This window comes from Anomaloglossus baeobatrachus, unplaced genomic scaffold (genome assembly GCF_048569485.1).
Source record: "Anomaloglossus baeobatrachus isolate aAnoBae1 unplaced genomic scaffold, aAnoBae1.hap1 Scaffold_281, whole genome shotgun sequence".
Taxonomy (NCBI): domain Eukaryota; kingdom Metazoa; phylum Chordata; class Amphibia; order Anura; family Aromobatidae; genus Anomaloglossus; species Anomaloglossus baeobatrachus.
In genome coordinates, this window is record NW_027442287.1 from 270741 (window position 1) to 294867 (window position 24127).

The following is a 24127-nucleotide window of genomic DNA, read 5'->3' on the forward strand; positions in this document are numbered from 1 at the left end:
GCTCAGTGTGCCGGGATTTTGGCAACTATGGAGTGGGTTGCGGATCGATTTGGGGTCCCCCTGGCGCCGGAGAAAACGGTGGGACCAACTACTAGTTTAAGTTTTCTGGGCATTGTAATCGATTCAGTGGCCTGGGAAGTCCGGCTTCCTGAGGACAAGGTTGCGGCCATGAGGGACGAGGTGGCAAGGGCAAGGCGGGTGAAGAAACTGCAATTAAGGGAAGTGCAGTCCCTACTGGGAAAGCTTAACTTTGCTTGTAGGGTGATGCCAATGGGCCGGATTTTTTCGCGACAACTGGCCAGGGCGACGGCGGGGGTGCTTGCTCCGCACCATTACGTTCGGTTATCAGCAGACCACAAAGCGGACCTAGCAGTGTGGGGGCAGTTTTTGGAACACTACAACGGTCGTTCATTGATAATGGAGGATGCAGTGGACAATTTTGACTTGGAGTTGTTTACGGATGCGGCGGGCAGTTCAGGTTTCGGAGCTTTTTTCAAGGGTCAGTGGTGTGTGGGTCGGTGGCCGGACAACTGGACGGCTGAAGGCCTGACAAAGAATGTGGCGCTGTTGGAAATTTTTCCAATAATGGTGGCACTTCATCTTTGGAGAAGCCAGTTGGCAAACAAAAAGATTCGTTTTAACTGTGACAACATGGGGGTGGTGATGGCGATTAATCAGTTTTCGGCGTCCTCTCCTCCGGTCGTGCGGGTGTTACGTGAATTGGTGTTGGTTTGTTTGCAAATTAACGCATGTATTACGGCGACTCATGTGCCAGGTGTTCAGAATCTAATAGCTGATTCCCTCTCTCGTTTTCAGTGGGATCGGTTCCGGGTTTGCGCACCAGAGGCAGAGTCCAACGGGTTGGAGTGCCCGGCACACCTTTGGACCGTGGTCTTCGGGCAGCGGGACCACTAATTCGGGCGTCCTTGTCGGGTAACACGTGGACAGCATATCAGGCAGCATGGGGGCTGTGGGAGCAATGGTTGCAGGGTGGAGATTTTTCTGAAGAGGATCAGTTGGGTATATTGCTGGAAAAGTTGGGGGAGGTGGCAGTAGCAGGATGGTCGGTTGCGAAGGCAAATCGTTTTATGGCAGGGTTAGCATTTGGTTTTCGGTTACGAGGGTTACGAGATTTAACTAAGTGTTTTTTGGTTGTCCAGGCGTTGAAGGGTTTTCGAAGGGGACGAAAGATATTGGATGGTAGACGACCTGTGTCATTCGGATTATTGGAACGGCTGGGTGGGGTGTTGGGGGAGGTATGTACATCTCCGTTTGAGGAACATTTGTTTAGGTTGGCGTTTTCCTTGGCGTTTTTTGGAGCCCTGCGGGTTGGGGAATTGGTATCTCCCAGTAAGGTGTCCCCCGGGGGTTTGAGTCGTGGTGACATTATGGCGGTGGACAGGGGAATTGAATTTTGGATAAGGAAATCTAAGTCTGACCAACGGGGGGTAGGGAAGCGAGTGTGTTTGGGAGCGGTTAGGGGATCGGATATGTGCCCGTTGAGGTGTTTCATTAATTTTGAACAGATTCGTAAAAGGGGGGATGGCCCGCTGTTATGTCATGACGACGGGTCTTTCCTATCACGATATCAGTTTGTGAGCGTTTTCAGGGCATGTTTGAAGTCGTTGGGGTTAGATCCTAAGTCTTTCGGATCGCACTCTTTTCGCATAGGGGCGGCAACAGAAGCATCCGGGCGCGGTTTGTCTGATGACACGGTTAAACAGATTGGTAGGTGGAAGTCTGGGCGTTTTAAGTTATACGTCCGCCCCCAGGCGGTGGTCGGAAACTGAGTGGGGACTCTTACGGTGAATGGGGGGGGGGGGGGGCGGCCGGGGTGTGGGTTTTTTCGTTTGAAGGTATCAGGCACTAACATGTTTGTTTGTTTGTGCTTTTGTATTGCAGAAACACCCCTTCCCTCCCCCCCGCTGGTCTGGATCTTGGGCCATTCCTACGTATTTTGGGGAGCCCGGCGAGCGGATGCGAGAAGGAACGGGAGACAGTTAGGGTTCGCCAGGGACGTGGCTCTTGTACGATGGCTTGGGGTTCGGGGGGTTAGGGTGGAGCAGGGTGTTACAAGAGGTGCATAAATATGCCCGATTAGACAGGCCTCCTGACGTGTTGGTTTTACACGTTGGGGGGAACGATCTAGGGGAGAGGCCTTTCAGAATCCTAATAAAAGACATCAAGCACGACTTGTTGCGGCTCTGGGTGTCTTTTCCAGGGATTACGGTAGTTTGGTCAGAGATGGTGGCGAGAAGGAGTTGGCGGAAAGCACGGTCTGTTGAGAGGCTGAACAAGGCGCGGGCGAAGGTTAATAGGGCGATTTCAAAGTTTGTTAGTCGGAATGGGGGTGTTTGTATCCGGCATGTGGAGTTGGAAAGGACGGAAGAGGAATTTTGGTTGGCGGACGGGGTACACCTAAATGCGGTAGGGATCGATTTGTGGACCCTCGGCTTACAGGGAGGTATTGAAAGGGCCCTGAGGTTGAGGGGGGTCTCAGGCACTTGAAGGTTATCAAGGTGCCTTCGTTGTGGCGTGTTATTGGTGGGTCCTTGAAGTTGGTTTAAAATTGTTCGGGGAATCCATACGGGTGTGGATCCCCTCATTGGCATAATTGCTGGTCACCTGGTGATTTGGAGGGGAATCCCGACGGGGATATCGGGGCCCCTGTGGGTGTGTTGGGGTTAATGAAGGATTAACCCTTACAGTTTGGTGCGCCTGAGCCAGTGTGGGTAACGGCTGGGAGCAAGTTGGTTTGATGGTTCGGTTTATGGGGATCACCAGGGTTGTAGCTTCAAGGACCTTACCATATTGCAATTTTATTGGTTATGTATTTATGTTAATAAAATGGCTGCTATGGCCAGAATTATCCAAAGATATTCGGTGTCTGCGTAGTCATTTTAGATAAGAATGGGAATGGTGGAAGGAGACGGGAGGAAGACCGGAGTCAGCAATTCCAGGGTCAAGAGAGGACGGAGCATTGCCCCCCCTCCCCCCCCCCCGGGGCATTTGCGGAGGCCTGCATGACCCCTGATTGGTGGGGAGGTCAGGGTGTCATGGGTGGGGGAGGGGGAGCGAGCCCGTTTTGAATGGATTGGAGGGGCAAAGGGGAGGAGCGGCACTTTCCCGCTCCCCTGGCTGAAGGACGAGTCCCGCCCGCCCTCCCTGATATTCATGGTATGTCTGGGGTGTGTATCATACGTTAGACGGGGGGGGGGGGGGGGGGGTTTATCGGGTCGTAGTGGCTGATTGGCGTGTTATTGGTGGGTCCTTGAAGTTGGTTTAAAATTGTTCGGGGAATCCATACGGGTGTGGATCCCCTCATTGGCATAATTGCTGGTCACCTGGTGATTTGGAGGGGAATCCTGACGGGGATATCGGGGCCCCTGTGGGTGTGTTGGGGTTAATGAAGGATTAACCCTTACAGTTTGGTGCGCCTGAGCCAGTGTGGGTAACGGCTGGGAGCAAGTTGGTTTGATGGTTCGGTTTATGGGGATCACCAGGGTTGTAGCTTCAAGGACCTTACCATATTGCAATTTTATTGGTTATGTATTTATGTTAATAAAATGGCTGCTATGGCCAGAATTATCCAAAGATATTCGGTGTCTGCGTAGTCATTTTAGATAAGAATGGGAATGGTGGAAGGAGACGGGAGGAAGACCGGAGTCAGCAATTCCAGGGTCATGTACCTTCAGAGATACAGTGACCCAAAAATGTCACCTTTTGCTTACAGTACTGTAATTTTTCACGTGAAACTTTGCAACCATTCTCTGCCAGAAAACACAGCAAAGAAATTGTGGCTTCCTTGCAGGACGTCTGGTCTGGACAGCAGAGCAAAAGGTCATCCACGTACTGCAATAGCGTAACCTGTGGATGAGGCGGTTGCCAGTGCTCCAGAATTCCTGCCATAGCTGTGGAATAAATGGTAGGTGAATTCATTCCTCCTTGCGGGAGGACTGTCCATATGTACTGTTTCCCCTCATGTGTGAAGGCAAAAAGATACTGACAGTCAGGGTGTAGAGGCACAGAGAAAAATGCATTTGCCACATCAATTACTGTAAAACATTTGGAGGTCCCTGGGATTTGTGACAGTAAGGTATGTGGGTTTGGAACAATAGATGTTACACTCTCAGTGACAGCATTGACAGCTCTCAAATCATGCACCATTCAGTATGTATCAGGGGAACCTTTGGGCCCTGTGCGCACTTACCGGATTTTGCCGCGGATTTTCTGCAGATTTGCTGCATGTTTCGCTGCAGAAAATGTTCATAACATCTCTGCAGTGAATCACCAGCAAAACCTATGGGAAAAAAAAATCCTGTGCGCACTAGGCGGATTTTGACAGCTGCATGTTTTGCTGCGGGATTCCCGCCGCAAAAACAATTGCATGTCAATTCTATTCCGCACGTCGCTGTGGGATTTCACTCCATTGACTGCCATGTAATCGTCAAATCCCGCAGGGAATAATGCAGGCAGCAAATTCTGTGCAGTTCACTGCGTTTTCCTGCGTTATTCCCTGCGGTATTTTACGGTTTACCTGCAGTAATGTACATCGCTTGCCTGCGGTTTTGCAGGGAAGTGATGTCATTATGACAGGAAGAGGAAGCGGAGCAGAGAGTAAACACACACAGATGACAGACACACACAGACATCACAGACATAGAACACAGACATAGACACATAGAACACACATAGAAATCAAACGGAAATATAGAAAACAAAGCACGTGGGCTCTGCTGTATATGTACCGTCCAGCCGAGGTAAGCACACAGCGGCGGCCCGGTATTCTCAGGCTGGGGAGGGAGAGGGGCAGGGTTAATGTCCCCCGCCTCCCTCCCACCGCCCGCAGTCGAGAATATCAGCCGCAGCTGCCCCGGGACTGTCGCATCGATTATGCGGCAGTGTCGCGGGCGGAGCAGGGGACGCTGCGCTCTCCCACTGCTCGGGTCCGGCTGCCGCTGCTGCTGCGACCGCTGCTGCTGCTCGGTGGTGGCTCGAGCGGTAGGCCGGATCCCGGGGACTCGAGCGGCGCTCCTCGCCCGTGAGTGAAAAGGGGGATTGATTGGTTCTGGGGGTTTTGATTATGGATATTGTCCGTGACGCCACCCACGGTTGTGGTGATTTTGGTGACACCACCGCTGCTCTGAACGGGGATCCCGGGAGCGGTGACAGGGAGCAGCTGAGTTGTTATTTCTCCCCTCCGTGGGTAGGGGGTTGGTTGTCCCGGGGCCCGGTGATGGGGTAGGTAGGGATGATGGCAGGTGGGTTGCGGGGCCTAGTGAGGTGCAGGGTCGCAGGGGCAGCGCTGTGCCGTACAGCACGGGGGTACTCACTCAGCCTGAGACGATGACACAGTTCTCGGTAAAACACACGGCTGGATGGACGGGTCCCCCAGACGGCTGCGGTTGTTTCTTCCCCGTAGGTTAGTGATGACTGTCTCTCCCTGCACCTATGTTCTATGTTGATTCCGATGGGTTCCCACCGGTAACCCGCTCCCCGACTTGGATGTAGGCCGGAGGAGCCCCTTTTGCCCGCAGGCGCTGGCCCTGGGAAACGGTTGCCCTTGGCGGTGGCGGTGTCTCCCCTTCACGGTTGGACGGTTGCCTTCTGTCGGGACTTGACTGTTTGGAAACCCAGGAGGTCCCCTTCACTAACGGATTCGGCAAATTCACGGCGACTCCTAGCCTTGCCGGGGTCCGAAAAGCCCCTGCCAATGGTGCTGGCTTCTCCTTGTGTACCGGTCCGGTACCGCCGGGCCACCGCCCATCCACGGTCCTTACGGCAAACTCCGATAGGCCACTCCTGCAGACGGTCACCACCGTCTGCCAACCTTGCTGCTCCGTCCGGGCCACACACCCAGACTCACTTCAGTCTGCTCTCTTGCCCCTTCACTACTGCTCACTTTTCCTCCTTCCACTTTCACTGTCCAAGCTAATCTGCTCCTTTTCCATCCTCCAGGACTGTGAACTCCTTGGTGGGTGGAGACCAACCACCTGGCTCCACCCCCTGGTGTGGACATCAGCCCCTGGGGAAGGCAACAAGGGTTTTGTGTCTGGCTTAGATGTGCCTAACCGGGGTGTAGGGTGTGGTGGTGTAGTTACCTGTGGCCCCTGGCTTGTCCAGGGCGCCACATTCCCCCTTAGCAAAATGCAGACCGTTCGTGGGCTGCCCGTCCATCACCGGTTTTATTTTCACCAACTGAAAAAGACATAAATAACGGTAACAGACATACAATTAAAATAACATATTCCCACATCGGGAGGTACTCTTACTTAAACGTTGCAACGGTAAACGGTTACGGCTTCCGCTCTCTCCCACCCAAGCAACCTGGCCCTGATGCTGCCCCTAAGCAAACAGGCAGCACCCCTTGACCCCCAGTCCTGCACAAGTTGCCCGAGCGGGTTCTGTCCTTTTCAGGGGACCCACGTCCATGGGGAGCCCCTGAAACCCCCAGAGGATTGCCACCGGTTCCGGTGGTGGCTGGGCCCCAGCCTACTCCACTGCGGGCCCTTCCTCCAATCTGCCTCTCCGGAGGCGGTAACGGTGGAAGCCACAACAACCATTTTTATTTACATGCCACTAAGTTTGTGGTTGCCCTGCAAGTTCTCGGGCCTGTTCATAAGTAGTTTCTTATGTAAAACTTTTCAAACGGTCCCCACGGGGACAACAGTGCTTCGTAGCCAACGGGCTACCACAAACAAAACTGTAGGGTCCCAACGGAGACTTGCCGTAGGGTCCCGACGGGGACTGTCAGCTGGGTCCCAGGGGCCATCCAAAACGCTTGGCTCCGGTACAGCTTCCTCCTGCAGCTTTCCCACAGTCCACCATCAAACAGCACGAGCCCCCAACGCCACCCACACACAGGGGTGACATTGTCCCACAGAACTCCATTTTCAGCTGCCGATGATGCGGGTACGACTGCTCCTCCAACCGGACTCCTTAGCCTTGAGGGCCGTCTGGAATGTCAGCAGAGTCCCAATGGGGACCGACAGCAAGGTAACCAGGAACTGCAACCATGCTCTAACTTTTCTTCCTTAATCAGAAATCCCGCGGCGCAGCTACCTTTGCTGCCGCTCCCGGTGCAGAGCACTTTCTGCTTGTTCCGGTTCAGGCGGTGTGGGGGATGGGCCTAGCCAGAGTCCCTCCATGCCGGCTACGACCGGTACCTTTGGTAATGAGGGACCCCGCTGTGACATGGCCTGCTCTGCCTCCTGGCAGCTGCATCCCCGCTGTGCCTCCGGTGCATCTTTGCTGACGGGCTCAGCCCTCGGCTTCTTCCATGGAAGCGGTTCAGGGCGGTCACGGGCTTCTGCTGCAGGTCGGTCCGCCGAGGCGGATTGGCAGGGTACCGCTACCGGTGGTGGTGGTAGCGGGCCTAGTGTCGGGGCAGCAGCAGCCAACACGGGTAGCGGGGGAGGTAGCAGGGCGAGCGGGTATGGACCGGGTCCCTCGGCCGCGATGACCGACCCACTAGGGGTACAGGGGCGTGGGTCACTTACCCTCCCTTCCAAGACTCCCTCCACCTCACGTCTCCGTATGGCCGCCACCACTTCCGCCATGTCGGCCTCCCACTCATCCAGGAGGAGCTGCATGCGGACCTGCAGATGGCTGCTTAGCTGGACAGTCCGGACTTCCACCCACGCTGCGGGGCCAGGCGTGGGGACCACGGTGTTGTCGGTCGGACTCAGCATCTTTAGCAGCGGCCTCTTCCAGGAACCAGTCAATGGCCGCAGGGTCCTGGCGTCCCTGCTTCTATAGCCGCGCTCACATGCAACCAGCCGCCATTTCGTCCCCCTTAGCCTCTTTCCGGCTCCTCCTCTACAGGGGCGGGGTTTTGGCCTTCGCGCCTCCACTACTCGAGGAGACGCTCGAGCGGGAACTTTTCGCGCCAAAGATGGCGGCTTCTGAAATTTTTCGGCCGAACACCTCCGGCGGTAACAAGGCGCACCTCTACCAGACGGCAGAGCAGTAAGATCCTGTTCGTGACGCCAAGTTGTCGCGGGCGGAGGAGGGGACGCTGCGCTCTCCCACTGCTCGGGTCCGGTTGCCACTGCTGCTGCGGCCGCTGCTGCTGCTCGGTGGTGGCTCGAGCGGTGGGCCGGATCCCGGGGACTCGAGCGGCGCTCCTCGCCTGTGAGTGAAAAGGGGATTGATTGGTTGTGGGGGTTTTGATTATGGATATTGTCCGTGACGCCACCCACAGTTGTGGTGATTTTGGTGACACCACCGCTGCTCTGAACGGGGATCCCGGGAGCGGTGACAGGGAGCAGCTGAGTTGTTATTTCTCCCCTCCGTGGGTAGGGGGTTGGTTGTCCCGGGGCCCGGTGATGGGGTAGGTAGGGATGATGGCAGGTGGGTTGCGGGGCCTGGTGAGGTGCAGGGTCGCAGGGGCAGCGCTGTGCCGTACGGCACGGGGGTACTCACTCAGCCTGAGACGATGACACAGTTCTCGGTAAAACACACGGCTGGATGGACGGGTCCCCCAGACGGCTCCGGTTGTTTCTTCCCCGTAGGTTAGTGATGACTGTCTCTCCCTGCACCTATGTTCTATGTTGATTCCGATGGGTTCCCACCGGTAACCCGCTCCCCGACTTGGATGTAGGCCGGAGGAGCCCCTTTTGCCCGCAGGCGCTGGCCCTGGGAAATGGTTGCCCTTGGCGGTGGCGGTGTCTCCCCTTCACGGTTGGACGGTTGCCTTCTGTCGGGACTTGACTGTTTGGAAACCCAGGAGGTCCCCTTCACTAACGGATTCGGCAAATTCACGGCGACTCCTAGCCTTGCCGGGGTCCGAAAAGCCCCTGCCAATGGTGCTGGCTTCTCCTTGTGTACCGGTCCGATACCGCCGGGCCACCGCCCATCCACGGTCCTTACGGCAAACTCCGATAGGCCACTCCTGCAGACAGTCACCACCGTCTGCCAACCTTGCTGCTCCGTCCGTGCCACACACCCGGACTCACTTCAGTCTGCTCTCTTGCCCCTTCACTACTGCTCACTTTTCCTCCTTCCACTTTCACTGTCCAAGCTAATCTGCTCCTTTTCCCTCCTCCAGGACTGTGAACTCCTTGGTGGGTGGAGACCAACCACCTGGCTCAACCCCCTGGTGTGGACATCAGCCCCTGGGGAAGGAAACAAGGGTTTTGTGTCTGGCTTAGATGTGCCTAACCGGGGTGTAGGGTGTGGTGGTGTAGTTACCTGTGGCCCCTGGCTTGTCCAGGGCGCCACATTCCCCCTTAGCAAAATGCAGACCGTTCGTGGGCTGCCCGTCCATCACCGGTTTTATTTTCACCAACTGAAAAAGACATAAATAACGGTAACAGACATACAATTAAAATAACATATTCCCACATCGGGAGGTACTCTTACTTAAACGTTGCAACGGTAAACGGTTACGGCTTCCGCTCTCTCCCACCCAAGCAACCTGGCCCTGATGCTGCCCCTAAGCAAACAGGCAGCACCCCTTGACCCCCAGTCCTGCACAAGTTGCCCGAGCGGGTTCTGTCCTTTTCAGGGGACCCACGTCCATGGGGAGCCCCTGAAACCCCCAGAGGATTGCCACCGGTTCCGGTGGTGGCTGGGCCCCAGCCTACTCCACTGCGGGCCCTTCCTCCAATCTGCCTCTCCGGAGGCGGTAACGGTGGAAGCCACAACAACCATTTTTATTTACATGCCACTAAGTTTGTGGTTGCCCTGCAAGTTCTCGGGCCTGTTCATAAGTAGTTTCTTATGTAAAACTTTTCAAACGGTCCCCACGGGGACAACAGTGCTTCGTAGCCAACGGGCTACCACAAACAAAACTGTAGGGTCCCAACGGAGACTTGCCGTAGGGTCCCGACGGGGACTGTCAGCTGGGTCCCAGGGGCCATCCAAAACGCTTGGCTCCGGTACAGCTTCCTCCTGCAGCTTTCCCACAGTCCACCATCAAACAGCACGAGCCCCCAACGCCACCCACACACAGGGGTGACATTGTCCCACAGAACTCCATTTTCAGCTGCCGATGATGCGGGTACGACTGCTCCTCCAACCGGACTCCTTAGCCTTGAGGGCCGTCTGGAATGTCAGCAGAGTCCCAATAGGGACCGACAGCAAGGTAACCAGGAACTGCTACCATGCTCTAACTTTTCTTCCTTAATCAGAAATCCCGCGGCGCAGCTACCTTTGCTGCCGCTCCCGGTGCAGAGCACTTTCTGCTTGCTCCGGTTCAGGCAGTGTGGGGGATGGGCCTAGCCAGAGTCCCTCCATGCCGGCTATGACCGGTACCTTTGGTAATGAGGGACCCCGCTGTGACATGGCCTTCTCTGCCTCCTGGCAGCTGCATCCCCGCCGTGCCTCCGGTGCATCTTTGCTGACGGGCTCAGTCCTTGGCTTCTTCCATGGAAGCGGTTCAGGGCGGTCACGGGCTTCTGCTGCAGGTCGGTCCGCCGAGGCAGATTGGCAGGGTACCGCTACCGGTGGTGGTGGTAGCGGGCCTAGTGGCCTGGCAGCAGCAGCCAACACGGGTAGTGGGGGAGGTAGCAGGACGAGCGGGTATGGACCGGGTCCCTCGGCCGCGATGACCGACCCACTAGGGGTACAGGGGCGTGGGTCACTTACCCTCCCTTCCAAGACTCCCTCCACCTCACGTCTCCGTATGGCCGCCACCACTTCCGCCATGTCGGCCTCCCACTCCTCCAGGAGGAGCTGCATGCGGACCTGCAGATGGCTGCTTAGCTGGACGGTCCGGACTTCCACCCACGCTGCGGGGCCAGGCGCGGGGACCACGGTGTTGTCGATCGGACTCAGCATCTTTAGCAGCGGCCTCTTCCAGGAACCAGTCAATGGCCGCAGGGTCCTGGCGTCTCTGCTTCTATAGCCGCGCTCACATGCAACCAGCCGCCATTTCGTCCCCCTTAGCCTCTTTCCGGCTCCTCCTCTACAGGGGCGGGGTTTTGGCCTTCGCGCCTCCACTACTCGAGGAGACGCTCGAGCGGGAACTTTTCGCGCCAAAGATGGCGGCTTCTGAAATTTTTCGGCCGGACACCTCCGGCGGTAACAAGGCGCACCTCTACCAGACGGCAGAGCGGTAAGATCCTGTTCGTGACGCCAAGTTGTCGCGGGCGGAGGAGGGGACGCTGCGCTCTCCCACTGCTCGGGTCCGGCTGCCACTGCTGCTGCGGCCGCTGCTGCTGCTCGGTGGTGGCTCGAGCGGTGGGCCGGATCCCGGGGACTCGAGCGGCGCTCCTCGCCTGTGAGTGAAAAGGGGATTGATTGGTTGTGGGGGTTTTGATTATGGATAATGTCCGTGACGCCACCCACGGTTGTGGTGATTTTGGTGACACCACCGCTGCTCTGAACTGGGATCCCGGGAGCGGTGACAGGGAGCAGCTTTGTTGTTATTTCTCCCCTCCGTGGGTAGGGGGTTGGTTGTCCCGGGGCCCGGTGATGGGGTAGGTAGGGATGATGGCAGGCGGGTTGCGGGGCCTGGTGAGGTGCAGGGTCGCAGGGGCAGCGCTGTGCCGTATGGCACGGGGGTACTCACTCAGCCTGAGACGATGACACAGTTCTCAGTAAAACACACGGCTGGATGGACGGGTCCCCCAGACGGCTGCGGTTGTTTCTTCCCCGTAGGTTAGTGATGACTGTCTCTCCCTGCACCTATGTTCTATGTTGATTCCGATGGGTTCCCACCGGTAACCCGCTCCCCGACTTGGATTTAGGCCGGAGGAGCCCCTTTTGCCCGCAGGCGCTGGCCCTGGGAAACGGTTGCCTTTGGCGGTGGCGGTGTCTCTCCTTCACGGTTGGACGGTTGCCTTCTGTCGGGACTTGACTGTTTGGAAACCCAGGAGGTCCCCTTCACTAACGGATTCGGCAAATTCACGGCGACTCCTAGCCTTGCCGGGGTCCGAAAAGCCCCTGCCAATGGTGCTGGCTTCTCCTTGTGTACCGGTCCGGTACCGCCGGGCCACCGCCCGTCCACGGTCCTTATGGCAAACTCCGATAGGCCACTCCTGCAGACGGTCACCACCGTCTGCCAACCTTGCTGCTCCGTCCGGGCCACACACCCGGACTCACTTCAGTCTGCTCTTTTGCCACTTCACTACTGCTCACTTTTCCTCCTTCCACTTTCACTGTCCAAGCTAATCTGCTCCTTTTCCATCCTCCAGGACTGTGAACTCCTTGGTGGGTGGAGACCAACCGCCTGGCTCCACCCCCTGGTGTGGACATCAGCCCCTTGGGAAGGCAACAAGGGTTTTGTGTCTGGCTTAGATGTGCCTAACCGGGGTGTAGGGTGTGGTGGTGTAGTTACCTGTGGCCCCTGGCTTGTCCAGGGCGCCACAGCAGTACCGGAGTGTCCCCAGCTCTTCCTGCTGCCATGATGCTGTGGCAGCCAGGGTAATACAAGGAGTTAATGGCGGCGGATCGCCGCCACTAAGTCTAGGCTTAATCATGGCAGCGTCTATGTGACAGCTGACATGATCAACCCGTAAGTAAAGTGAAAAAACACACTCACCGAAAAATCCTTTATTTTAAATAAAACGCAAATAAGCCTCGTTCACCCTTTTATTAACCCCTCCCGAAACAAAGCTCCGACGTAATCTACACAGCTCCGGCGTAATACACAGGTCCTGCGCTGCTTACATCCAGCCGCGACGGACACACAGCGCTGAATGCAGCCTCGCAGCGAGACAGCAGAGGTAATTACCGGTCATTTCCCACGGCCGGCAATTTGAACTCACTACCGACCGTGAAAAATGCAGCGATCTGTCCTCTAACTATCTATCCCTCTATCTATCTATCTATCTATCTATCCCTCTATCTATTCTTCTATCTGTCTATTTATCTATCTATCTATTATCTATCTCAGAAGGAAATGATTTTTTTTTTTTCAATGTGCTTTATTGCATTGAATGCAATAAAGCACATGTACCAACCCGCACGCGGCAAAACCGCGGCAATACCGCAGTAAAGCCGCAGCAAACTGCATGCGGTTTGCCACGTTTTTTTACCGCGGGTGCGGTAATCTTTCAGTGCCTGTGGAATTTTCTTGAGAAAATTCCATTTTCCAGTGCGCACAGGGCCTTGGGCCCTTTTTTCTTGATTGGATACAAGAGAGTGTTACAGGGGAGGACCTTTGTACTAGAGCCCCTGCCTGCACATATTCTCATATTTCTGGTCATGGCCATTGATTTGGCTGGGCTTAAGGGATACTGTTTTAAACAAGGAGGAGTGGAGCCTTCTTTTAATTTTATCATGACTGGGGGAATAGGAAGCCGACCAACATCAGTTTTTCCCTTTGCCCATACGATGTCTGGAACTTGTTGCATTGCTATGTCTTCACTAGTTCTGGTATCGGACACTCTCGCAGATTTGGACATGTACACCATTGCTACAATCTTGCACAAGTGTTTGTCAGAGAGGGGACTTGTGACTGTAATACCTTCTGGGGTGTATTGTATGGTAGCCTGGATAGAACTTAACACATCAGCCCCCAGCAAATTCATAGGAGTGTTTTCACTAACAATAAGGTTTGTGAGAATTTCCTGGCTATTTTGTAATTTCAGCTTCATCTGTTTTGTCAAGGGAGTTTCAGACACCAATCCCTCCACCCCGACACACTCTACAGTCTCGTCAGTAATCATGTCTGGCTTTATCAGGTCCTTATGTACCACAGTTCCGGCTGCCCCAGTGTCAATTAAAAATTCTGCCTCTTTCCCCCCCTGGCATTGTTATGGTCGTAATTAAGGTGGGACTAGGTCCTGAGGGAACAAAAACAGGGTACACGTTTGTCACTGGGTTGCCAGTTTCCTAGGCCAGAGGCAAAGGAGGATGGAAGGAAGGAGGAAAGTCAGTCTGCTCCCTCTCCTTTTTGAGGTTTTTGTACTGTCTGGCGTAATGTCCATTCTGTCCACAATTCCAGCACTGTACGGTCACTAGGTCACCTGGTGCTCCCCTTCTCTGCTTCCACTGTTTTCCTTGTGCTCTAGCATACATAACTGGTCGCTTGCATTTTGTCAGTTCAACCCACTTAGCAGGTCTGTTGGGTCCATCTTTCTCCACTCAGGTCTGGCTGTCTGTACTGCTTCTCGTAAAAACGTATTCATACCGTCAATGAATGCATTCAACAATATTTTGATATCAAGGTCGTTTCTTGCACTGTACTCCATGTTTGTCCACTTCAGCTGTAACCTCCGAAAGTACGTCTCTATGCTCTCACCTTTTTGCTGTGTCACGTCAGTCATCAGTACAGACTGCTCTGATTGTTTCTTTGTAGCCCATCCTTTCAATGCCTCACAGTACGTCATTCCAGACTTCTCAGACTGAACATCCATGATCCATGATTGCTCCTTTATCATATCAGTATGTGATTTAATTATGTGTCCCAGCACGTCACCTGCCTTTGCAGTCACCAAACTCTCGAGGTCTGCCCAAGTGCATTTATAAGTCACCTGTATTGTCTGTATTTGCCTGTAAAATGGGAAAGGTTGGTTTTCAGGGTCAGGTAACTGTTTCAACATAGCTAGCTGGTCAGAGGGGCTCCAGGGGTAATATTCCTGTGTCTGTCTGATTCTTGTGACCTTCCTTGGTCGGGATGTATTTGATTTTTTGGTACTGGTCCCAGGGCGTTCTTTTCTTTCCTCACCGTCAGAGTAACGTCCAGCTTCCTCCCCAAAACTCAATTCCTTCACTACCTCTGTCTCAGAGTCAGCGTCCTCTGTCATCACGTGTGATCTGGTTCGAACAGGATTTAGTGCAATCTGCTTAGGGCGAGTAACATTACACGTAGCACAAGTACCTCTCCAGTCTGGGTTTTTCTGACTACAATGTTTACAAGTCCATTCATCTGGTCTGGGTTTCTGATTATATGAAGGTGGGACGGTAGCAGTCACAATTTCTGCTTTTGGTGCATTAAAATATTCATAATACACCTTATCTCCCGCTGTGGTCTCTTTATATCCACAATGCTGCACTTCTTCAGCCACACGACACTATTTATTTACTTGTTGCTCTACTCTCTTGTCTTTTATCCAACCTCTCTTTTCTTCCCTGAATCTGTGCCATTTCTCAACAACCAAACATCCGTACTCTGGCATGTCTGCCTTTTTGAGTATTGGTCTGACATTTTTCACTGCTTCCTTGCCTTCCCTTTCTTGCACTGTTTGGCTGTTTTGGATCCCGCTGGAGCCCCACACTGCACACTGAACAAGTTGCCCATGGCTTCAACCTATTCCCACACAGCCCACCTCTCTGCAACTGCCTTCTTAGTGTCCTTGGACCTTTTCAACAGTACACACTCCTCCGGCAAGTCAGAATGGGCTCTCAAGGTGTAGCTAGAAGGCTAGTCAGCACTCTCACTGGCTACCCTTGCAGGGTGTATTGCGAAGGCTTTAAAACAGCTCTCTCACCCAATAGACCAGATGACTAAAGCAGGAAGGACCAGGTGTGATAGTCCTCTCACCTACTAGACCACCTCCATGTAAGTGGGAAGGCCACACTGCTCTCTCACCCATGTTTTGCACGTACTGGAGACACGGAGACACGTTGACAAATGTTACCCTATGGGAGAAGGCACACAGACGTAAAATCACACGGAACGTGTGTGCGTTTTCCCACACGGCCGACATGTCCGTTTTTGGCGGTCAGCACACAGGCACGGACCCGCTGCAGTCAATGGGTCCGTGCCTGCATGGACGGCACACATAGCATGTCCGTGTGCAGCACATTTCGTCCGTGTGCGTTTTTAAACGAGCGATGTCGCTTTTTTTTTCTTTTTTTTTTAAAGTCAGTATACTTACCTTTTTTTATGATGTTCTCAGTCATTCTCACTTTGGCGCTTGGTCTGTTTCTTCCCCCGGCTCATACTTACCAATCCCTGATCATCAGTGAGGCGAGGAACAGCTGTGCCAAAAATACGCGGCTTCAATTAATTTGAAAATGCCGGCCGCTCATTAATCAATCTCGTATTCCCTGCTTACCCCACCCACAGGCGCCTATGATTGGTTGCAGTTACACACGCCCCCATGTTGAGTGACAGCTGTCTCACTGCAACCAATCACAGCTGCCGGTGGGCGGGTCTATACTGTGCAGTAAAATAAATAATTAAATAATTAAAAAATAAGGCGTGCGGTCCCCCCAATTTTGATACCAGCCAAGATAAAGCCATACGGCTGAAGGCTGGCAATCGAGGTAATAAGGAGTTAATGGCAGCAGCCCATAGCTGCCAATAAGTCCTAGATTAATCATTGCAGGCGTCTATGAGACACCCCAAATGATTAACCTGTAAGTTAAAGTTAATAAACATACACAGTGAAAAATCCTTTATTTGAAATAATAAACAATAACAAATACCCTCGTTCACCACTTTAATAAGCCTCCAAAAACCCATCCATGTCCGACGTAATCCAAGGAGGTCCAGCGTCGCTTCCAGCTCTGCTACATGAAGGTGAAAGGAGCTGCAGAAGAGCACCGCCGCTCCTGACAGCTCCACGCAGCAACTGAGGTGAGTCGCGCGATCAGCTGAGCTGTTACTGAGGTTAATCGCGGCCACCGCTGAATCCTCCAACTGTGACAGCAAGTCACCCGAGTGACAGCGATGAAGTCACAGGTGAGTTGCGGTCTCGGGGGGAGGACTCCAGCTAGCCGCGGATAACCTGAGTGACGGCAGCGCTAATCGCACTGCCTACTTCAGTCACTCAGGGGATTAGTGGTCACCGGTGAGTCCTTCACGGGTGACCGCTAATCAGTACACGACACAGACAGAGCCGCGGTATGACATTGAAGTCGGGTGAAGTTCACCCGAGTTCATTCTCATCTCGCAACTCTGTCTGCTGTCAGCCGACATGTATCAATGACATTGTGCATCACACACACGGAACATTTCACACGGACATTACACATACTCATACACAGCCATTCCACACGCACACACGGCTAGCATACGCCATCACACGGATGTCATACGTACCGGAGAAACACCCATAAAAAACTGAACACGGACTCGAAAAACGGAACGTGTGACACGTACGTTTTTTATGCGGAAGTGTGTTTTAGGCCTTAGACCTGATGTGCAGTTGGGTACCCCATGCCGGTCCTTTACAAAGTATTCCAGCCACGTAAACTAGAGTTAAACCAAAACAATCCTCAGAGCTGACTTCTTACACAGGGCAGAAGACAGAAAATCGCGCAGCGCCTTACTTGTCCCCTCCCAACAAAATAGCAGCACACAGTTTGTTTAGCAAGAGTCTTATCTCAAAAGAATTCTTCGTCCAGACTTAGCTTTCCAAAACATCCAACTTTCCTAATACCCACTGGTATACACAATCCTAGCAGAAAATTGAGACTACTTACATACCTTCACAGCACTAATATTCTACTGAAAGGAAAAATAATTACTTTGCTATAAAACCTTCGTCTCCATTTTGAGGGGAAGAAACATACGATATCTCACTATAAGGACAGATCCCAGGACCACTTGTCCACTCATTCATTGATTCCAGAAACTTATGTAACAATACACCTTCCAAGGATCAGTTAACTTCACATGTAAATAAAATTATCTAAACCGCTCTTGACACTGATGGGAAAAAATATATATGTCAGGTATCCACTCAAATACTCTATATGGCTATGCCCTGTGACATTTCACAACCAGAACATCTTTTCACAGTCCACAGTATGGCCTATAACCATTAATTTATACATACATATTATTACACCAAGTCCCTTATCTCAATTACTCGTCACTTTAATGTTATTCAGAGGCTTCTCATCAATATACAACTTACTGCCTGCCTACTTTATCTAGGCATTAGTATGAAACTACTTATGAACACATATCCCTAGTCCAGTGTATTGCACATCAAAGATGCAAAGATGGCCAAAGCAAAACACAAAACACAGCACATGTAATTATACAGAGACTGTCCCAATTCCGTACTATGCAATCTATGCAATCAGTTAATGGACGGACAACAGATTATCTTATTACTCTATTTTTCAACTCTCATTCAGACATGCATGAAAAAAACAATACTCACTGGTGATGCCAGAGTTCTTGAATAGTGTTGAGCGGACCCGGATCGGCAAAATCTGGATCCGCACGGTTTGAGCGGCAGATCCGAGTCCAACCCGAACGCGGGATTCCGGGTGCACGATCCGGATCCGTTTTTTTTTTTTCTCCTCTCCTCTCCTTTCCTCTCCTCTTCTCTCCTTTCCTCTCTCTCCGGATCGGATCCAGACTTCTTTGTAAACCCGCCGCGGATCCACCGGACCCCGATTATTTGCAATCCTCTCAACTCTATTCTTGAACCGTGTGTACAGCCTTACCCAGAAAATTCGGGAAATCAGACAGAGTGAAATAAAGTGTAAGAATTGCATGGCAGGTCAGTGAAGCTGCACTGATTGCACCCTGACTGCTGAGCCCTGTATGTAAGGGGTTAAAATCTCACTCCCATGCCCGAACCCTGCCCCCATTATGGTGTCCAATCCTATTTTCCTCACTCCACTATCCACTATCCAGACACTGTTAGCTAATTTACAGGCGGGTGGGGTTAACTAGTTAACCCTTCTGTAGCTGGTCCACCTCCTTCACAGTCTGACCCCCCGCCTCGTGCTGACATTCATAGAGACGCTTTCTTTTGTGGCATTGCCCCTTTGGGATCCCATTTGGATGCGGAGACTGTCCGAAAAATATGGGCGAATAACTATGTTGATATATGGTCTTTGGTTACGACCGATCAACATACAATTGACAAGGAACGAAGCTCATCTGATCGTCCTTTCGAGAGGAGGCCAAAAGTGGCTAAGTCCATTAACAACTGGCTTCAGGCATTTTTTGTTATGGGATGTGTCATGGGACAGAAGCACCCTGAGCGCTGTTCTGAGATGTTTATATATCTCAACACCATTTATAATTCCTACAAGTCACATGGGGGATCAGCTTGATGGCGTTATGACGAGGATTTTCGGCGTCGTTTGGCCCTTCAACCCCAGTTGAGTTGGGGTGTGAAAGCCACGGACACTTGGCTGCGTTTAATGCTGGCTCAGAAGACTTATGACCCCCTTTACCCTGGCACCTCCGGCTCAGTGGCCGTTCGTAGACCCGGCGCGTGTTGGTTATTTAATGAAGGCCACTGCCGCTTCTTTGGCCTATGTAAATTTAGGCATGAGTGCTCCGCTTGTGGCGGAGCACATGCAGCAACTCAGTGTCTTAGTTCGTCCGCAAAATTGCCAGCGACACCATCAAATACGCTGGATAAGGATGCCAGTGGGCATTCTCGCGATGGGACTGTGGCTCGACTGGTACCCTAATAAAGAGGCTGTTGCTCAGCTGTGCATTGGCTTTATTTTGGTTACCCTTCTTAGGGATTGCAATTGATTCCAAAGCTATGTTTTTTTCGCCTCCCACCTGACAAAGCTTGCTTTTATTTCCCATGAAGTTTTTTTGGATCTGTCCATAGCACATGGTGGCAATTGCTTGTGCGTGTAATTTTGTTTGTCCATTCTCAATCGGTTCTTTCTTTTTTTTTTTTTTTTTGCGTTTTACTTTGGCTAGGTCTTTTTTGGCGCTTGTCAAATCGGCGAGCAGTTGTTTTGCAAAGCACATTTCTGGTGTTTTTTTGGGCGGTTTACGTGTTTGGGTTTGTAAGTCCAGGAACGGATCCATCCAGTAGGTATTCTTTGGTTAACAACTACATGCGCTGCTCAGCTACGGTGTTTCCTCCTACCTCTAGAGGATAGGATAGTCCCTAGCTGTCAAAAGTTCCAGTTCTTGTTCTTTTTACGTCAGTGTCTTTGGTTTACTCGGCCTAATCCCTTCGGTTTTGGTACGCATTCTTTTAGGATGTATGCTGCTGCCGAGGCTGCACAGGCTGGTTTTCCAACCCTGATTTTCAACACGTCGGTAGTGGTGTTCCTCTTGTTTTGTGCATTATGGTAGCCTTCATTTATTGCTTAACTAATGGACGGTGCGGTATCGCCCGAGCTTTTCGTATTCGGTGATGAGCTCTGTTCCTGTCCCAAGAGGTCCGTCGTGGTAAAAACTCCATCAGAGACAGGCAGCTATTTTATTGGCTTTCAAGATGGCATTCAGCAGGCCCTCTTTTTTATGGGTGCGGGTCGGAGCGCAGTCTATCGAATTTTGCTCCTCCGTGGCGGTCAATGGTTGAAAATGGTGGATGTTAAGCGAAGGCTGATTGCGCCGGGAGTCCGGCCTGGCATTACGCCTCGTTTGAAATGGTATATCCGGTTGGATAATTATAACGGTTAATTTTAAGCTCTGACTGACCCCAACCCAACAAAAGATGAGAGTTCGTATAAATATTTCATTATCTCTCCAATAAAGTTGATTTGGTTTACTACAATTGTGTGTTTTGTTCGGGCATGAGAGATTGGTTCAGTGGTGGGCTCTCAGCAGTCAAAGCTTCTCACCTTGCTGCAGCTGAAATTTCACTGTCTCAAGAGTAGAGTTGAGCGATGTTCGAGGTTCGCCAATTTCATGTTCGAGTGATTTTGGGGGTGCTCGAGATCGAACGCGAGCTTTATGCTTAAAGCTCGATAGCTCGAGTTACGTTCGAGAACGGTTCAATCAGCAAAAAGCCTAGCTATTTACTAGCTGGCTTTTCGCTGTAATAGTATGAGTCACTCTGTGATTCACACTATTATCTAATTTCAGCGTATAGTGTGCGGGGGCGGCACGTTTAGATCAGTGCTGCTGGGATAATGGCGTTCGCCTTTTTTTTTTTTTTTCCTAAGCACGCGTGCATTGGAGCAGGCCAGCATGTCAGCCAATCCCAGACACACACACAGCTAAGTGGTCTTTTTTGCCAGACAAGCAAGGGCATGTGTCATAGGCTGTCCATGTCACATGTTCTTGCATTATAAATACGGCCATTTTCCCTCACGGCGCCATTATCTGCTTTCTGTGTGTAGGTGACAGTCACCGCTCACGCAGCTCCTGGCGCCACTCCGGCTGTGTATGCTACACACACAGCGCTCTACAGATTAGGGACAGAAGTTTATTTCAGTCCTTTTCAGAGCTCATTTTCTCGGGCTCAGAGCCATAGGTGACAGTCAGGTCCGTGGAAACACTGTATACAGCTTCAGATAACAGCGTCTGTGTACCTAAGCTCAGGGAATTCCTTGCTGCATTTCACCATTAGGAGGGATAGAAAGTGAGGCTTCCTTTCCTGTCCACTGACCCAGAGAACCCGGCCACTGTACCCACCTGCCCACTTTTGCCACGCTATTTTTATAGCAAACAGTGTTGGACATAAGTGGCATCCAAAAAGATGGCTGCTCTACTAATTTTGTGTCCCACTGGTGCCAAGCATTTTCCAGCACCTCTGCATTAAACCCTCATGCACATTTTGCTACGCTATTTTTATAGCAAACAGTGCTGAACATAAGTGGCATCCAAAAAGTGTTTGCTATACTAATTTTGTGTCCTACTTGTGCCAAGCAAGTCCCACCACCTCTGCTTTCTACCATCATGCACATTTTGCTACGCTATTTTTATAGCAAACAGTGTTGAATATAAGTGGCATCCAAACAGTGGCTGCTATAGTAATTTTGTGTCCCACTGGTGCCAAGCATTTTCCAGCACCTCTGCATTAAACCCTCATGCACATTTTCCTACGCTATTTTTATAGCAAACAGTGCTGAATATAAGTGGCATCCAAACAGTGGCTGCTATACAAATTTTGTGTCCCACCGGTGCCTAGCATTTTCCAGCACCTCTGCATTAAACCCTGATGCACATTTTGCTACACTATTTTTTATAGCAAACAGTGCTTAATATAAGTGGCATCCAAACACTGGCTGCTATACTAATTTTGTGTCCCACTTGTGCCAAGCAAGTCTCACCACCTCTGCTTTCTACCCTCATGCACATTTTGCTACGCTATTTTTATAGCAAACAGTGCTGCCAGTTTTAGGGCCATAGCTGCATTGTCAGGGATAGTCAGTGTTGGTTCTTCAGCTGTCAATAAAGTTACACCACCTCTGAAATCTACACCACCTCTCAGTTTTTGCTACCACATTGTAAATGACTAATCTTGTCGCTAACAAAATGAGTGGCAAAAGGACAGATGCTGTTGGAAAGGGGAACAGGCGTGTTTAAAAAGGAAATAAAGTTTGTGTCCGTGGGGAAGGTGGCAAAGCTACATTAACATCTGCTGAAGATAAGCCATCTTCCAGCAAAAGTAAGATGTCTACTACTTTCCGTGGACAATCCGATGTGCTCCCTTTTTTATCGACCCAAACAACTGTAAGAAAGGTAGATGATGCACAAAAAAAGAACTTGCTTGAATGGAGCTCAAGTGCTCCAACAAGTGCCCTCTCCTCCACCTCAACTACCACATAAAAAAAAACCAGTCCTCTGAGTTGTCATCCTAATCACAATTGCTTTCTCCCAGCTATCAAGTCTCCACCCGCCCTGCACAGTATGGTGTACCAGAGATGGCTGAGTCTGCATAGCTGTTCAGTCACACTATAGCCTGGGAATCAGAGGTCTGCTCCCAAGCTACAGTGAGTACAGACCAGGAAATGGTCTGCAGTGATGCCCAGAACCTTTGTGACTCAGATTCAGGCCCTGATGACCAACTTTCTGAGCATAATGTAGCCCTCATTCCCAAACTGTAACACCTGTTGGTGGAGACAATGAGGAACATACTGATGACGATGAGACGCAGATACCAGATTGGGATGACAACTTAAATGTTCGGGCAGGGCAGGAAAAGGTTAGGTCTGAGGGCGAGGGGAGTGCAAACACAACGCTTGATGGTGAAGTTCTAGATCCCACTTACTGTCAACCCACAGTCAGGCACTTGAGGAGGTCAACAGAGGCGGTGGAGGAGGATGCAACTGACGACGAAGTTACCTTGCGCCTTCCTGGACAGAGTCGGAGTACTGGTAGCATGTCTACAACTGCATCCTCAGCCACCACTCTGCCTCTGAGCACAAGTCGGGGTGGTTCTGCAGGTCGCATGTCCTCTAAGCCTTGCCTAGCCTGGTCCTTTTTTGACCTTGCAAAGGATCTCCCAAATCATGTGATCTGTAAAATTTGTCGTGAATCTATAAGTAGAGGCAAAAAGCTCACCAGTTTGACAACTTCTTCCATGAATCGTCACATGAATACCAAGCATAATTCCCAGTGGGAAGCTCACTGTGCTGCAATGCTGCCTAGCGTAGCAGGCCAACCACCGCCTGCCCCTTCCAGTATATCCGCGCGCTCTTCATCTTCTATTACTGGGGGGGCAGCTGTCACACCTGGTTTTCCACGCACACCTTCCACTACTGTAACCACAACAGGCAGTTTGCTTGGTAGGTCGTCAGTTGGTTTGGAAGGGGAAACAAGTGCGTGTGTACAGCACTCTCAGACATCGATAGCACCAATGTTGGATGAAGGGAACATCATGTCTACGCCTGCACTTTCCTTACAAACCTGCATTTTTCCAGGGACACCCTACTCACCACCGTCTACACACAGCAGCCAGATCTCTGTCCCTCAGATGTGGACAAATAAAAGGCCATTTCCTCCGACCCATGACAAAGCTAAGAGGTTGACTTTATCCCTCTCTAAGATCTTGGCTACGGAAATGCTGCCTTTCCGCCTGGTGGTCACAGAGGATTTTCGAGACTTTATGTCCATCGCAGTGCCCCAGTACCAGATGCCCAGTCGCCACTACTTCTCCAAGAAAGGTGAGCCTGCGCTACACCAGCATGTCGCACACAACATCACCACTTCCTTGAGAAACTCTGTGTGTGAACGGGTGCATTTCACCACCGATACTTGGACCAGTGAGTATGGACAGGGGCGTTACATGTCGCTGACTGGACACTGGGTAACTATGGTGATAGATGGAGAAGGGTCTGCTGAACAAGTCTTGCCGTCCCCATGACTTGTGCGTCTATGCTCTGTATGTAGAAGTTCCTTCAACTCTTCTGCCTCCTCAACCACCTCTGGGTCCTCCAGCTCCGCCCCAAGCCTGCCTGGTCAGGCCACCAGCGTTGTAACTGCGCACAAGGAATCACACACACCTACTTACATAGTTACATAGTTACTTAGGTTGAAAAAAGACCTAGGTCCATCTAGTTCAACCTTCCTCCACCAGTTCTACATTTAGTCACTAAGTCATTTATAACCAACAATGTT